Genomic DNA, 19543 nt, shown 5'->3' on the forward strand with positions numbered 1-19543 from the left:
CTAATATATCAGATGTATATGGTCGTGGGACCCCAATAATATGATTAACTTGTAATATCTTAATTAATGTTGCAGATAGGGACAAGCAACTGATGCTATAATTTTGTTGTCTGACAAGATAAATGACCTAAATATCAAGTCATCATATATGGTCACTATTTTATTAAATATTGTTCATTAGATTGTTATACCATAGCTACTTGGAACCACCCTGATCATTGCTTGCAGTTATATTTTTAAATGCCACATTTGCTCTATTAGAAACACATGTACTTACTGTAATAGCAATGAAAAAGACAAGTCTATAAAAAATAAGACATTTCAATGATTTTACATGCAATAAACACAATTTCTGCATTATGAGTATTGAAGATGTGTTTGTAAAATAGTAAATACAGTATTCCTTATTTGTACTCCATGCCTCCAATACATTCAGCACATGCCATCATATCGTGTTTTGCTTGTCAGGAAATAATTTATATTTACTCTAGTATTTTTGTTTATATGCATTACCTCATATTTATACACAAATACTGTGTGTTTAACTTCAGCTGTAGTGCTGCCTGTGTTTATGCATATAAGCTGTAGGCATACAAAGCTTGTTTTTGTGATATCTCTAAAGTACTAGTCACAAATATTAAACTACACAATTTTCATACTAATTAAACCATTAACAAACAACATAAACGTTTGCATATTTAGTTAAAACTATCATATCTCATCATTTCATTTATTTCTAATATTATTTTAGATGATAAAGTAAATGAAAAGCCACAGTTTGGGAAAATCAAGTTTTTTGAGACATTCAAACGAGAAAAAACATCAACAGCTTTTCGGAAAATATCATCCAAAAGGAAGAAAAGGAAAATATGTGATGAAAAAGAGATAGTCAGTATAAATGTTGGCATCATGTATTTCGATGAAAAGAAGTGTGAGTTGAAGCCTAGGTGGGGTAAGCGCCTACCAATTCAAATAGAGAAAGATGCTAATTATTATTCAATTCTTGAACATAGATTGAACAAATGGAAAGTTCTAAGAAGAAGTGGCATCCAGGAAGATCAGACATATTTACTGTTGTTAGACGATGGTTCACAGGCAACCTTTATACCTGGTCAGCAAAGCAAGGAATTCTTTTCTCTTTGCCGATATAGAGAGGAACTTGGGAAGGGTTACCAGAGGATTTGCTTGTATCTCTGCACAGAGGAAGACTATAACATTTCTGAAGAGAAAGAGAATGACAGTGGACCAGATGATGCTCGACTAATAACACAGCAATTGGATGAAAATACAGGAACCATTGTGGAAGATATAATAGATGAGTATCCACAATCTAGAAAGCTTGTATTAGGCATCCACCGAACTCCCTAACTTCATGCACACAATACCTGGCTATATTTTCTGTTGAATTGTTGGAATGTGTAACAAAGAGCCATAGTATTTTTCTACTGTAACCATCTATACAACCGTGAATAGGAAAACCAAATGGCTTCAATTTGTCATAGCCATCGGCATGCCAGGAAAAGTTTGGTCCAGGAGAGAGGTACTCTTTTAAGTCGGTGTGCTTTTCTGTACCTTTAGGGTCCAACTCACGCAGGAGTTCCTGCACTACAATTCGTGGAACCCGGATACCTTGCAGCTGAAGTGTATGCCACACTGTCTTGTATCCACCATTACAATCAGGGCCGTCTAACATTTGTGCAATTGCTCTTCCTGTAAAATTTATTTCGTAGTCTGGGGTTCTTCTCCTCAATCCGTATTGCTTAAGTCTCCTCGTCAATGTACTCTTGCTTATATTTTATCATAATATTTTGAAAGAAAATTAAGGATTTCGTCATACTGATACCCACTGAAGAAGAAGTACTTTATCAATTGTTCATCGTCAATTTCATTAGAATCAGCTGCTGCCATAGCAAGTGTACGTACGATATACCTAAGTGATGTGTATACAGTGTAAGTACTACACAAGTATGGCTGCCAATGCAGTGAATTGTGGGATACATAGCCATCTTCCGTTGTTTATAATAAAAAGGTTTTTGAAATTTAAGTTTTGTATCTTTTTTAAAATGTTTGATATTACGAACATTTATAGTATTGTGTGAATTAAAGTTATTTTTTCATAAGATAAAGTTGTGGTATGTGAAGTTAAATTTGTATTGTGAAAAATTAGGTTTCTGTTGCGAGAATTGAAGTATAGTTTTGTAATCTAAAGTTTCGTCACGTAAAATAAACTTGTGTTGCGAGAAATTTAAGTTTTGTTTTGTTAAATAAAATTGTGTTGCAAGAAATTCAAGTTTCGTTACGTAAAATAAAGTTGTGTTGCGAGAAATTAAAGTTTTGTTTTGTAAGTTAAATTTGTGTTTCGAACAACAAAGTCTGTGTTACGGGAAATAAAACATGATGTGACACCTGTGGGCCACCGTACGTGTAAACATGGTACGTCGTAGCAAGCGTGCGAAGAAGAGCAATGACTTCGCTTTTTCCGTTCGCTTTTGCGACCGCTTGTTAAATTCGACTGGACAATTTCCGCTTTATTTTCGATCGCGCAAAACCCCGAAATATCACCGCCCGCTCGCTCGCATTTAAAATTCGCACTAACAGAAAATTTCCGAGATTATCATTGCCTTTCTGTTTTTTATAGTTGTTGAACAGCCGACAAAAGTTCAAATACTTTTTGTTTTATTTATCTATAATTATATGCACGCAATCTGACCCTTTGACCTCGATTAGGCTTGGAGTGAATATTTTATTTTAAACAATATTCTGACGTGAAATACAAAATGTATTCCAACACAAGTACGACGTACCCGGACGACGTAGTTGTCCGTGTTTTCTTTCCTGATTGTTGAGTCGTCGCAATGTGTTTGCGGTTTGTATAATCATTGTTGTTTTCCCCCAAGGCGAAGACAAGCGGAAGGACCATGAAGCTAAATGGCAGTTCCATGCATGGACTGAGTGAAATAAAATATGTCTAAGCCTAAAATAAAACCTAATATTACACCACTTTGTGTATTTGTTAATTTTACATATGTTTGTCATGACAGCATGTTTGTAAATATCTAGATAAATCTCGTCTTTCGTCGGTTGATAATTTTGATTGTTTGGAATGTCTGTCGACCGTGTCCCAATAATTTGTTCGGAATATCGATCCCCGTTGGTTCCTCCATACTTAGTTTAAGACGGGTGTCGGTCCCGACGTCCGGCATTTAACACAATCAGCCGAGACAGGACAAACATTGACCGTAATTCATGGGGATCATGTCCTGTAATTTGTTGCCTGAAAACCCAAATAATTAAACAAGTATTATTATTATATATATTTTATTTTACAATGCGAAACTACAACAGAGCTAGAGTTGTTCGCGGTGAAACAGCCGCCTTGATGTCGATGCAACTTCAACTAGCCATGTCTTACCTTGAAATAAAAAATAAATAAAAATTTGAAGAGCATTGAGGATATATTAATGACCATTCTTAGCAATCGCTAGCTTTATTTTATTCGGATCCATGAAATTCACGAGTTTTTCGCGCTAAAAATGGTTGAAAATTAGGGTGTGGTTCTCTCGCGAAGTCCTGTTGATAATACGGACAAATATGGTTCTGTGGCCCAGGTCGTGCTATGATCACGTGACTTTCAGCCAATCAATGATGTTGTAACAAAGCATATTTGACGCTAATTGAAGGTTCGTCGTGCCATTCAATTTCCGGCGTCGATTCACATAGTTTTTTTCACAGTCAGCTGGCGCACACGTGATAATAAAATAAATACGATATTTAATATATGGGGGCCGCCATCTTGAATGACGCATAAAACTAAAGAGACAAGTTGTGAAACGCGTTTTTCAGATTCCTACAAATCAGGACAAAAATACCAGTCTTTCACAAAAATACGGTCCGTTGGGGTTATATTAAGCCAACCGATAACAAAATTATCACGTGTGCGCCAGCTGACTGTGGTTTTTTGTGCTGTGACAGACTTCAAAATTATTCAGTGAACAACTTCGGTATATTTTGACAAACGGATGGGATTTGACCTCAGTTCAAAAAGAAAAAAACTAGGCTGAGATACATTAGAGCCCACAGCTAATCAGGTTTCTTTACAAGTTATGAAATAAAGTAAACCTGAGTAGGGTCGATGATTTTCAGCCCTGAAGGACTTTTGTGTGATTTTCGAATTGTTCATCGACTGGCCATCAAGTATTTATGGCTATAACTAAATTTGACACGTTTTTTCTGAAGCCCAATAAATTATTCATATATGTCAAGCTTTGTTCGATTTTTTCAGAGCATGTGACTGTTTTTAGTCGAAAATTTTGTTTGTGGGAATACTTTTACGGTACGTATAGATCGAGCTCATACATTGATCGTGACTTAAAGCGCGGTAGTCGTCGCGCTGCGCATGTGCGACATTTGTGTTGATAAACATTGATTTTCCCACAATCCAATGCGTATGAGGTTTTACCTGGACGCGACTTGCACTGAGTACTGTCGGTGACTCCTTCGATACCTTCCAATTACATGAACATTACTTAAGCTTGGAAACGTCTCAGTTCGTACTCGTTGATCTGCGCAACAGTCAAAGATCGCCATCTTTGTTTATATGAGACCCATATATCTCGCACATGCGCAGCGCGACGACCACTGCGCTTTAATTTTAAAAATTGGATGTCAAATTTTACCAGACCGACCGCCCGTGGACCGACGTAGTTTTGGTATCGTTATTTTTGGAATTAATCATCAACATTTTCTTCGTTTCTCTGCTCTGTCAAAAGGAGTTACCTATGCTTTTTTCACGTAACTGTCTCATTAAAATAAAATATTACTTTTAGAACAAGCACCCAAAAGACGTTACAAGAGGCCCCAGTTCAGTTGCTTTCACGATACATGTTTCATGCAACTATTGGATTTGAAGTGTCTTTCAGAATTTAATAATAGTTAATACTAGTTGTATTTTCACACTTTACTATCAAAACCGTCATTTCGACCACTCATGTGTCAGTGATCAGTGTTTTCAATGAGCGAGCGAGCAAAAAATAAAAACGATTAAAATGCGATCGGTTTCCGGTCGGACAAGACCGCGCTGTCGGAAATTAAAGAATAAGCGGTCGATTAAAAAGCGGTAAAAGCGGAAGGTTGGGCGAAATGAGTACTATAAGTAGATAAACTTTGTTGTATTGATATGCAAATCGGATCTTTCGTCAAGTGTCAATTAGGATTACTTTTATGCAATTTTTGTGCTTGTGTTGGTTGTGTTTATAAACAATCACACGTGGCAATGTTTTGAATTAGAATAAACGTTGAAATAAGCCTTATTACCAAACGCTTCAGCGTGGTATTAAGAGTTTGTTTTCAGGGGTGGGTGATACCAAGGTGGGAAATAGATGCACATATGGGGTTAATTCCTTGAATTGCAATATAGAGGGTTCAGGCTGAAATACAATATATAGTGTTTTCATGTTTCGTCTGATATTTCTGTGGCATTCTGCTGCTGTAAGTAATGCACGATTTGTTCCGAAATTCAGTATATTGTATGTATTCCAGGGTTATTCGTTTTTTGCTGAAAACACCCCTATTTTTTAGTGGCAGAGTTTGAATAGTCTCACTCCCACTGGGAAATCTGCATTGTTGCTTGAATGTGAGTTAATTAAACACATTTTCCAGACCGGCGAAAGAGTATGCAACAGCCAATATTAACAGCCTGTCACGTGATTTTAGTCTGAATGTCAACATGAAGAGGCTAGTCCATTTTACGCAGGAGTAATTGGGAGTAGAATATGTGAGGGATAGTATCAACAGAGATGTGTATAGTGAAAAGTAATATCTATCCTTCATTTACATCTCTGAGCATTTCTGTTTTAGTATATTGGTTTGAAAATGTTGAACTTGCATGATTTGCAATGTGTTTTTTTAATGGGACTCCCCTATTGATCGAATCCCGGGTTTGAACGAGAACGGCACACCTAGTGATTCGTTTGAATACAATGCTGATGGCAAACATGCCGTGTTACTGCGGTACTCACTGACGGGATGACTTACTGCATGCTACAACTTCGCTTGTGATGTTGCTTGTTAGCCATGGATTACATGAATCTTGATTACCAGTCAAATGTTGCTCATTTGACGTTGGTAATCTTTATTTGGAACTGAGTAACTTCCTGGTACTTCGTACTATGATAAAAATCAGTCAACATACATCAAGTTCTCTCAATCGTAGTATTCCATGTGATGTACACCTAATATGCCAAAAATGTTGCTGAACGATTTGAACTGAATAAAAATAGCAGACGAAAATTTGTTTACAAAATAAAAATACTTCGGTTGCCAATGAAAAACGGTAAAAAACAAGCAATATGTTTTCGGCTGTTATCATGGACATGAACGTGAAGCTAACGTCTGTTTACAACTAAAACCGGGCACCTTATACGAGGTTTGCAAAATAACATGGCAGTCATTAGAAGTCACTTTATTTTATTGTTAGGACGTATTCAGCCGTTAAATGTATAATTTCCAATCGTTTTGCGATAGTATTTTCTAGATTGGAAGCAGCATTTACATTTTATTCAAAGTTCAAAGCTGCGTTGGGATTCCGTTGACAGTGGTAACAATGTCGGCGCCGGTGATCTCTTACCAGTGCGCAACGTAGCCAAAATAAAAGGCATGATCATTTGGGCACTGCTATTACAAGACTTTGGCTGTTGCCATGGTAGCGGTGGGTCAGGATTGTTTTTCCAATTAGTGATGGTACGACCTGCCTGTCAAGTATGAACCGTGACAAAATCAGCCAAGCCAAAAAAAAAAATCACAGAAGAGTTAAAAAGCCATTCCTGCTGAACAGTTACTCTAACTTCGGGGTCAACTTTCTCATTAATGAAAAAAGATATCAAAAATTCAAATAGTAACTTTTTGCCCACACTCCAGCCGAGCACAATGAGCTATGTCTGAGATGTTGTATCACAGGGAGTTGGACAAACTTGTGTATTTTAATAAATTATTGAATAATAAAATGTTATATAACTTTTCTTTTACCCCCCTCCCTTTCCTGGTATCTATTTCAAGTATTTTTGTCAGGTTCAAATCGTTCACCAGCATTTTTGGCATGTTAGATGTACATCACATAGAATACTAGGATTGGGAGAACTTAATGTTTGTTGACCACCTGGAATCTGAGTTTTATAAATCTTGAAGGGCTCTCGGAAGATCCACCCGCTGCCTGGACCCGCAGTAAAATCTCCGATTAATATGGAGCCGCAACCATCAACATCGATATACCATGAGGTTTCTGCTGGCGACGTTGCGGCGTTACTCAGTTCCAAATAAAGATTACCAACGCCAAATTAGCAAAATTTAACCGGTAACCAAGACTCAGTCTATCCACGACAAGCAAGCAACATCACAAACGAGGTTGTAGTGTGCAGCTCACGAGTCAGCGACGACCGATTTCAACGAAAGTCATTCCGTCAGTGGAGTACCGCAGTTGCACGGCATGTTTGCCAATGTACAGATCTGTGGAGGAACTTTTAACTTCAACATCAACCGTGTATCGTAGTCGCCCAGTTTAAGTTCTGGTTCTTTCGTGGTCCCAACTAAAGGGCGACAGTCGTCGTGTCGCGTCCTGTTCGATATGGGACTCACAGCGACGTATACAACGCGTGTAAAATACATTGTTTATTTACATGAAATTCGAACACGCGCTGTGCTACGACCACCGCGCTTAAACATCGACGAGTTATTTATTCGGACAATGACTTAAATTAGACGTCTGATTATTTTATTTTCACACGTACAGCGACACGCGTTCTACACTGACAAGCGTTGCTAGGTCGCAGCACTGTCTTGGAGCATATTAATGGGCAATTGGGTTCCCCGATCTAAATTTCTATCCCGGTTTGTTGCACGTTCTTTTTTTAATATGAAATAATCAAATATGGGACATGTGTATAATAACAGAACCCCACACCCTCCCCGTGGCTTCGCTCGTGAAAGTCCGGCAGCAGGATACACCGCATCACTCGTGAAAATAACTTCCATACGCAATGAAAGCCACGGGGAGGGTATCTGTCATAATACTTCATTATCACTGAAAACATTTTTCCCCTGAAATAAATTCCAGTGAATATGCCATTTCCCTCATACTATATTGAGACACAGCGCAGTGAAAATTAGATTCACATGTAATGCTTGAAAACATGTCAGCAAAAATAAATTAAGTGAAATTCTACGTGACTTCATAATAGTTGGAAACGAACACATTACACCCGACCCTACCACTCCATATACAATGTAAACTACACCCCAAAACATCCTTTCACCCACAGTTACTACCGTGTTTCACCAGTGTATTCTATTTGACGTCAGGAGAAATTGAAATAAACACATTAATTATAATTTCAGCCTCTAGTTGACCACTGATTAAATAAACTACCTCGTCTTTATGTCAACTTGCAGTTATTCGTTGCCTACATCAGTGACTTCAAAATATATGTTTCAATCCCAGGAATTTCACTCGCTGTTAATTGCATGGGAGTGGCAGTCTTTAATGAATTTCTATTGTCATGTCAATTTCTTGCGATTACTCGAACATTAAGCTGTAACCACATACCGCCTAGGTGCTGTAATTAAATCCTGGTGTAAGCACCATATGAACTATGAACAATGCATGTGAAGCCAGCTGTGGGGTATATTCAATCCTATAGATTTCTCATTGTTTGGTAACTATTTGCTGCAAATGCAACAAAAATCAATATAAAAAATATTACCCACACAGTATTCTACAGGTTACTTGTAAAGTGGAGTTTTTGTATAGAATAAAAGCACAGTCATAGATACTGTCCTAACCATTAATAATTTAAAATAAATAAAAATACTGTTAAAACACATTAAACGTATGCTAACCCCTCAAGTATACTGCATTATAGCGGCATTAAATTATTATATCGCGCATTTTTGACATCTTTTGGTCATAGCTCATTTTGGAGGCTGAAATTCCTGTAGCGTCGGAATTTTGCACATGTTTGTGTCAAGGTCAAGTAGAATATGTACTGAGTAGAATTATGAAAGTCATGGTTTGGCCAACTTTTTCAATAGTTGAGAAAGAACTCCCATTCGCCTCAAAAATATTCCAAACCTTGACATCTGACCAAGCGAAGAAATGCTTGACACTAATAAGTGTGGGAATTATCGATGTGCATGTGCACGCTTTGAAACTGTGGATACTAAATAATATTGTTACAACAGTTGATTACAAAGAGACAATATATAAACTGTGGAATTACAAAAATAAACACACAGTCATAACAATAGTTCATATGAGCAAATATAGCATAACGTAAGGAACCAGTCTTTTCCGCCAATATTAAACACGCAATTGCGGTAAATTACATCTTGGCAAAAAACAACATATTCGTTGCGTATGCTGAGTGAAAAGCGGTTGTAGATAGGACGTTGTGCGCCGTGCGACCCCCGGGTACGCGGGTGCGGCTGCCTCAATGAAACGAGATTCACGTTGTGGTAGAAATCAGATCACCAGCGAAGTTTCCTTGGGCCATGGGAGACAAATTAATATTGGTTACAATTACTACAAGATTATTCAACGGGAATCTAAAATAAATAATTGTTTCCAATATAATTGAAATACTGAATATACATTCATGAGTCGAGAACTATATATTGAACTTAATTGAAATATATTAACATTATTGAAAATAATTAGCATATTGCATCGCAAACGATTTGTAGACTTATTTGTTATCTGTATATATGAAATAGACATTACCGAATAACGTAAAGATATTTGTAGTCGTGACATTGAGAATTAACAGCATTTGTTTGCTGTACAAATACGTAGATAGATTACATGAGGTTTATCATCTGAACTATCGTTTCTCGTCATAACCTATCATTTTACTTGTATATTTGTATTTTTTAGCAGATTGTTGACAATAGACTTGTTTGTGCACTTTAGCTAGTGTTTTTCTTGGTTGGTACTTTAGTCATTCTTTTGTTTAGACAACATGACTAACTCGATCTTTCATGCAATAGTTTACTTGAGTAATCTGACACTAATCTTTGAAACGGAGTATGCTTATATCCCGAAGAACCATTGGTTTTTTACATAACGAGAAGTATTATGGGTGGAAAACACATTCGACATACAAGATTTGTGGACAGACTTATCTCAATTTAGTAAAATAAACTTCAACAACCAATATCAACTTTTTGTCTTCCCTAGCAGAAGACCCCTAGCAAATCTTCCTTTCAACTCACCTGGAAATATCAAAATAATGTTTTTGCATCTCTCCATCGCTTGATACTACTGTTGACCCTGGAATATCGTATCACATTTGTAATTGGCCCCACTTGGCCGAATACTTATTATCCGATAGATGCAAGACTTCCAAGACTTTCCCGTCTTGGCAATTGCATCTCCAATGGATACGGCACAGGGTGAGGCAGAGGGGGCAGTTGCCCCCTCGAAAAAAAAATTTTATGCGGCGTCGCCTCTCCAAAAACAAGCTGAAACCCTTAGTGCAGAAAATAGCGTTACAGAGGGTATATATATTCCAAAATTATAAAACATGTCCGTAGACGCCCTAGTAAGGTCGGTGAGCAGATCTCGCCCCTCATGCAAAATGTTGTGTCACCGCCTCTGATCTCCTCTGTTGCAGATCTGGGTTAGCATGAATGTTAATGGTTCCTAGAGTCTTTCCTGCTTTGTGTGTCAGCAGTTACATGTATTCTGTTTTTAAACTTGGCGAGTTATATATGAAATATCACGAGGAACCTAATGGCGGTCACAGTTTATTACAGAGTATAGAGATGTTCCTTGTTATAGGATTTATCTAAGTCAAAAGGAATCAAGACTAGTTAGATATACATATAGCAAATTCGTCATTTGACAAATAGGTATAGGATGTATTAGTAAAAAAGCGAAGTATATATAAAGTCCAAATTTAGTGTTTGCTTTGGTGTTTTCTTTACGTCACTGTTGCAAATCACGATCATTGTCTGTCGGGTTTTATTTGATTGCTTTGTAATGACGTCACTGCTCTGTATTATTCTATTCAAATCTTTCATTTGAGGATACAATACTACTAAGTTTAGCTTGAAGGGCTTTTTAGTACTAAACTAGATAGACTTAATTGGTGTCAGATATCAAAAGAATATCCAGCATATTAATATTCGTAACGAACGAACAAGGCATACAAAACCTTCGATCAGTGCACTCGTCCCCACCTCACAACAACAAAAAACGTTCACTGACTGCACAACAAACAGCATAACAATATAATAATGAGTTTCTCAACAATATAAAGCACCTTGGCGGTAGAGCTACTCTTAAACATAAGCAAACTATTCATTTTAAGCATTTAAGCATTTTAAGAATGGTGTTTTGTAATACAACAATTTTCAAATATTTTTTTATACACGCCGGTTTCTGAAAACTAGGAGTGATGTCAGATTTGTAATTGATTGCGTCTTTGACACCAACTTTACATTTTATACCATTGGGAGACGAGCGACATGTGATAATTTTCTGATGATAAAATCAAATTTAGAATTTCATTGAGTATTTGTAATATTTTATTTAAAAATGATATTTCAACTTTTCCTGAGAAGCATTTCTGTCAACAAGTATTTTTAGTGTCCTTGACATAGACTGGGATGGTAGGTCATTGTATTAATCACAAATATGACTTGAAATCCTTAAGTTAGAAGAATCCTAACAATGTAAGGCCAGACTTTTATTATCTCTTGTTTCGCGAACCCGTCGAATGAACAGGAGCCGAAAATGAAATAAAAATATAATTTTATTTCAGCGTCATTTCTCGTGCCCGCCGACTTGTAAGCGCATAAAAATGCTAAAAAAATATTATTTTCATCTTCATTGTTACCGCCCGCCGCATAACAAATCCAAGTTGCATTTTCGTGGGAGTATCATGATCAAAGTATCGAAGTCTGCGCAGATGAGAAACAAGGTTATACATGGAATAACATTATATTTCATTTCTTCTTTCCGATCAATGATCTCACTTACAATTCTTTGAGAATCACACAAATCTAATGGAAAAAAAGAATTAATTTTATTTTTTTTCCGCCCTCCTCAAAAAAATTGCCTTATAAAAACTCGCGAAACAAGGAATAAAAAAAGCTTGGCCTAATAAAACAATGAATTTATATAAAACTCTAAGAGTAAACACACATCTTGGTGTTCTCTTTAAACCTATGGAAGATGTCGCCTTTGCAGGGAGACGTGCTTGGCACGACATAAGTATATACATTGGTGGAGGCCACTGATCGGGTGATACCTACGAACAGGTACATGCGGCACGCGATCTGATTGAACTGCAACTATGTATGACTTTACATGTGGCAGATGTTACATGTGTTTTGAACCAAGCTCCAGTTAAGGTGTGTGCATTTGTGCTAGACGAACTGTTTAAGTACTTGTGTGGCTGTAACAGCATTATAGGATTTCCATTTTGTACAATATTACGTCAGGAATCGATCCTGCCAACTATGTCACCGCCAGTCCACTCTCGCGAGAATCATTTCTGTGGCAGTGAGTTGAAGCAATACCGCGTAACGAATGAGCACATATATCCACACTCTCTCTATGCCCCTCTTTCCTTTTCTCTCTCTCCTTCCCCTCTCCTTCTGATCCCTCTTCTCTTTGAATGCACAAAAGAAAGCAAAAAAGATGATTCCAGTAGAGTTAGAATTTCTTCCAGTTACATAAAAAATGATTATTAGTCACAAATGATAACAAATCACAGTGTCTGATCATAAATTACAAAGCAGACTCATTGACAAATAGGAAGCCTCGTTTTCGAATCTATCATTATATGATCGGCGGAAGGTAGGAGGAAAGTCTCTAGGACCATAACCGAGCTTTGGCAAGGTTGTCGAAAAATCTGAAGTCTTACGGTTTTATAAGAAAGCACAACGTAAGTATTATTCAGTATGGTGCAGTGAGTTCCACAGTATATTTCAAGCAACTTGTACTATAACATATCTATTAATTAACATGTAATATTTCAAGGCAGAACTAACATTTAAGTTAAAATTAAAATCGTAGAAATGATATCGTGAAACGGATGTGGGGAGTGAAATTAAAGTTACTAAATTTAGGGGTTGGCACATTAAAAAGCTGATAATAATTTTAGCTTGAAACGTATCATTTACAATAGTGCACCAATCGATTGTTATTTGGTTGTAATTTTACCACCTATTTATTCAAGGACAGATGCCTTGACTTCATTTTTATTTCTAACGGATTTTGAAAATGTGTTGTGTTCTAAAAATCTGGATGTAATTCTCGTCAACCGCGTCCTTTAGTGCCCTTCTTTAAAAGGAAGATAAAATGCATTTCCATGTTAGGTGATTTTCCGTACAATTGCGAGATCTCGCGAGATGCATGAAAGACGCGCGTCGAACGTCTGCCGCAAAAATCGAACGATTTGATTTTGAACTCGAATTTCCTTATTTCGTAGCTCACACCGACCGGCCGATCTTCGACAGAGGAATATTGCTTCCGAATACCCTTACTTAATCGAAATTGCCTATCATCAAATGTGGACAGCACATTATTAAGCATGAAAATGTCCCCAAAATACTTTTGCGTTTGTCGAATCCCACGCGATGTTTGACGCGACTACGACGCTATGACCTTTGTTTGTCCTGTTTTTACGTTCGATTTCACGCATATCGCGTGATTCTCACAGTGTACGGAAAATGGTCTATTGAATGTTATAAAGAGGATCAGAAAGTTGCCTTTCTTGACATTTCTATCTGAACATTGACTATATTAAGTTAAACTATCTTTTCATACATGCAACTAGTTTTACGCTTCCATTGTCATGAATTAACAAAAACACTTTTGTTTATTGTATGGTCTAAACTATTCTTGCTTGACGATGTTTGCCGAACGGTCAACAACTGAATGTATGCTATGCAATTTATTCCTCGATTGGCACGAGAAATCAACACATAGTCCACGACCATTTAGTTTTGGGCAATAATAGCGGTCTAAAACAAATATATTTTATGTATAATATTGAATGCCATACTATGCTACATTAACATTCGTAAATTATTTTTTAAAATATCAATTCCCCTGGTTTGAAATTTGATATAATTTACTTACCACAGATGAAGTACCTGATTAATAAGCACTCTAAAACTCCAGTCCTCAATAATGGCCAATAATGTCACTGGTGGACTTAGGTAGTTATTTTTCAGCTTACTAATACTTGATTTGGATTTAGCGCCCATTTATCTGAAGTGACATGATTATCACAACCTATACGAGCTATGTTCCAAGAGCAGTGTGTTTTACCCAGTTGAGACACTCGCCAGCTGACCTGATACAATTATCGTCAATGCAAAGTAAAAAAATACCCTTAGTAATAAATGTATATACAACTAATTATCAGGTTTTTCACTGCCATGGAGCACCATCCTTTTGATAATTTTGGCAAAAATTTATACCCCAAACGAGGTTCCTAAATATCACGGCTGTTGTATATTGCTCGTTGATTTGGCATACGCTAGTGTACTGGTTATAGGTTTCGATGGTATGGCGTTCGGGTAAACTTTGGTAATATATAACAAACAACCACTCGTTTATATGTGCTTGGTTTGGTAAATTTGTAATTATTATATAGGTTAGTAGTTATTAAGAAAAAGGTGTGGAAACAAAATTCTGTGAAGTCGCTTATAAGCAAGTGTATATCAGCAAGTTACGAGCACATGCAGACAACCTACAAAGTTATGTTCCAACGCTTACATGATATATGAGAGTGGGGGAAACATATTTGCGGAAACGATAATACAAATTGGAAAAAAGTGGAAACGATTTTTTATTATATGGGAAGCCGCTGGTACAATATTGTAGAAATACAAACCTTACAACATGAAGAATATAGATGTTCTTCTAATTCATCATATAATCAAGGAACATAAACGAATTGACTAATCATATGCGTGACAGGTCACTAAAAAAACCCACAAAATGTGTATTTAACTTGATAAAATTCAATCCTGAAATTGAACAATAAGAGTTTTTTTAATGGCAATTCTGAATTTATACATTTTTTTTAATCATATCAGGTGTGTGGACATTTAGAGTACGTCTGCTGACATAACATAGCCAGTATGGGGTCGATGGCGATATTCTGTCTATTCATTCTTGGTATTGCTGGCATATCTGTCTATGTGGGACCTGGGGAAAATAAAGGTTTGGTAAGAGGGTCAAAAATCTCACCGAATGACCGGACCAATAAAGGCCGAATTGAAGAACAAGTAGACGTTTGGCGAGACAAGAGGGAAGCGATGTCGCATGTATCAACTGAAGGGCCAATGTCTTTAGCACTAATCAATACACCGAATAATCAGCAAAAAACAACCATTGAAACATTGATTACATCATCATCACAACCACCAACACCACAACCACTATCATATTCTTCGTCAACAATCTCTGCAGCCGCAACAATAACGTCAACCACTACAAAACCAATGGTAACAACTCCATCGCCGGTTATCTCAAATGTTGAAGAAGATTTCTTAATGAGTTCCTGTAATTCAAGAGCACCACCCCGTCAATTAGATACATGCTATGGTGACAATGGACCGATTTGCGATGTTCCAGTATCCTTCATTGAATACATGAATATGTACTTGGTGTGTAACTGCAATATTGCCTGCATCGACCATGGAGATTGCTGCCGGGATTTTATCGAAGCTTGCGTACTGAGTAATCAAACAGATGGTGTCACACAGATGAATGTGAAGATGAGTTTGCAAATGGGATTTAGTGCTTTTGAGTCAACGTTATCAGAATGCCGATCACTTGGAATGGTCAGGACTAATCGTGGTAGAAAACCAATTGGGATTGTGGTGATAAGAAAGTGTCCACTCACAGAAACAAATACATTATTACGTGATGAGTGTGAAACTGATTATGGCAGTAAGTATGCTTGTTAGAAGTATATTTAATTATAGGATGTGTTCCTAACTTCCATAAAGAACTAATTATTTGAAAGTAATATACGTATGTAATACAAAAATGAATTATGAATTATGAATTATGAAGTTATAATATATATATTTTCATATGTTCATATATGTATTCTCAAATTTCGGGATTTCAAGTTCAATTACGGATCAAAAAACGCGCATGTAGAGAAAGGTTCCAAGTTCTCACGAACATAAGTAAATCATCAAATAATTATGCTTCCACACATCAAAAGAAACAAAATCATTTTTATCGATTTTGTGTCTTCGAACAGATTCAAGCAACTCAATATACAAGACAACAGTTGAACATAATACTATGAGCAGAACAGTACATTACAGAAATATCTTCTGTGCATTATGCCATGGCGTGAATCTGACAGAATTGACTTTCCTACCTTTTCGCTTTATGTGTTCTGGTGTATCAGACGAGTTAGAAAGCGATGTACTGAATGGTGTGATAGATCCTTTGCATTTCACACGTATCTTGATGAATGAGAGCTCGTGCACAATTAACGTAACACCGATACCAACCAGTGTATATAATGTTCACAACTGCCTCCCTGATGTTATACACGTATGCGATACACAGCATGATAACAGACAAAATTTAGATGAATATGAAAGACTGTGCAATGTTTCCCCAATGGCGTCAGTAAGACACGGTATGACAGGGTATAAAAACATTTACTGTGCAGTCTGCAATGGCGCTGAACCTGACGAACTTCAATGTGGACTTAGGATGATCGATTATGAGATTTCTCGACACGTTTTGCCTTTCAACATATTATTTCGCATAGACATACATGGCAATATAGCAATAAATGTACGAACGCGAGATTTCACATTCGAAACTAATTATTGCGATGATGGAGCTGTGATTAACATTGATACTATGACTTGTGTTAACATTGTACAGATCGACGAGTTCAACATTGCTAGGCATAAAGAAAAGAAAAATAACAATATCATGGGTGAACAAACTTGGTGGATGGAGTTACGCATATGTTTGAATAACATGTCAAGAGATACACAGAGTTTGATGTATAGCAACATCTCATTATTCGTCTATAGGGAAACTGAAAATAGTGCGATAAATATCGATCTGGAAACTGTCGAGTTACATACGACCAATGACACATCTGTGGTACATGTGGTAGTGAATGTACATGATATGTCTGATATAATATCATTGATTGATTCCGCTACCTCACATTTTAGCTCAGCTCGTCTGGTGCGAAACAACGAGATTGACTTCTGCAGCAATGGGTCAATCGCCAGTATAGCATCTTTCAACGGAACGTCACAGTCATTCGCCATGAACACCTCGCAATTCAACAAAAGCTATCGTAAAGTAATTAATATTATTAACACACACAGCGAATGTAAGCAACAAACAGAAATAGCACATAGTCACGAAGTAGTGGAAAAATGTATTGTTAATCTTTTATCATGCCCTGATGGCTTCATCCTTACGCATGTCGCCGCGGAGCTATACACCTTTCGCGATGGAACACTGTATCTAAAAAGTCGAAAAATAACTATACCCCAATCGTTATTTTTAGAGAAAGGTTTATACGCATATGTTTGTCTCAGTGCAGTTCACTTAGATTACGGGGTTATTTTTCGATTTGATGCCATCCAGGGACTGTTTAGCACTGTTGGACTCTCCCTATCCATATCTGCAAGCGCATTAATACTGACTACTTATGTAATTTTCCCAAGTCTTCGCACAATTTCTGGTAGCATTGTGATGAATTTCACGATTACATTGTTCATTGCACAATTACTGTTTTTAACCACCACAAACAAAACGGAAAACGAATATTTTTGTAAGAATGTGGCTATCGCATCGCACTATTTCTGGCTTACAACTTTTTTCTGGATGAATGTTTTAGCTATTGATCTATACCATACATTTAGTCAGTCGATTGCATCTGCAAGCTCCGTGTTTTTGAAGCAAAGGCGTTTTAGGTACTACCTTGCATATGCGTGGCTGTTCCCGGCTGTGATTGTGAGCGCATCGGTTGCTATTGAATTCTGCGACTGTACGCCTTTTAGTATTGAATATGGCAAGGCAATATGCTGGATAACCCAACCTTTGGCGATTGTTTTCACTTTTGAATTGCCATTATTATTTATTCTTTTGTGTAACTTGGTGTGTTATATATCAGTTATTACTCGGATCCATGAGAGGAAAAGTCTCGCTATGAACAAAGGGTCGGTTTCAAGACGGTCACAATTCATTCTTAGCATCAAGCTATCCCTTGTTATGGGATTTACCTGGAGTTTAGGGTTTGCTGCTAGCATGTCCAGTTCCCTCGTTATATCATACCTGTTCATTGTTTGCAACAGTTTACAAGGTATGTTTCTTCTTGTGACGTTTATGACCAATACTCGAACCATTAAACTGTATAAATCGTTTTTTAAACACGACCAAAGCTCTAAGTCTAAAGAGATCAAGACGATCTCACGCTAGACTAAGGCCAGCTATATATAGATATAAATATAGCAAATTGGTTAATTTAGTATAATATTTTATTTAGGGATAATATGTGTTAGCTAGACAGTGAAATGTGAGGCGTTATCGGCAAGCTGTTTATATTTAGAATAACGTGAATTTAGTGTTATGTTGGGTGTTTTGTTTTCCCTATGTCACTGTTGTATATCGTCCGTTTAAATCTACGTAATGTGTATGTCGTGCTGTTTGTCAGCTTTGATTGCATTCTCATGATACCGATCATTAACTTAATAACAGTAAATCATCTACTTAAATTTCTTTCATTTGCAGATGTAATAGCTTTGAAATACAATGGCGCCGACCATTAGACTTAGGCTCGAGGGCTTTCTTATGGTTACTAAGCTCAACTGTAATAGTTTCTACGTAATGCTGATCCACTGACTGTGTGCCAAATAAACAATATGAAACAAAATACCTATTAAAAAAATCAATTCAATAGACCCAAACTGTGTAATTTTGTTTTGGAATATGTAATCACACTTGTGCATGAAAGTATACTTTGTGTTATATTATTTGTAAACAGTATATATTTATGTTGAAACGTCTATATGAGGGTTTATTAAGTTGCTGAGCCACATTTTGTAGTTGTAACTGAACAATACATGTTTTACATTTACTAATTGTTCTTATTGAACGCTGTATTCTGAATATTTCGGTGTGCATATATCAGCAGATCATTGGAAGTAGATGATATGTTTGTTCATGGGTCTTAAAATCTCAATATTACATTTAGGTGCGAGTTAATGTCATTGTAAACGTGTATTCTCCATATTAAAGATTGTCCAAGCATCACATGTGTTTAATATCAGCAATTAATTTTGGACGTAGCATGACTACTATGTTATCGAGTGTACATCGGGATGGGAGTATGTAAATGCTATGTTTCGGTACAGCTGTTGATAGATGTAAGATAACATTCGAAGAGCACATGGAAAACAAGCAATTTATATATTTGGCAGACTTAATTAAAGGTATACTCAGACAAGAAAAAAATCTAAAAATAATGAAAGA

Source organism: Saccoglossus kowalevskii, chromosome 7, assembly GCF_978046115.1.
Source record: "Saccoglossus kowalevskii chromosome 7, keSacKowa6.1, whole genome shotgun sequence".
Lineage (NCBI taxonomy): Eukaryota > Metazoa > Hemichordata > Enteropneusta > Harrimaniidae > Saccoglossus > Saccoglossus kowalevskii.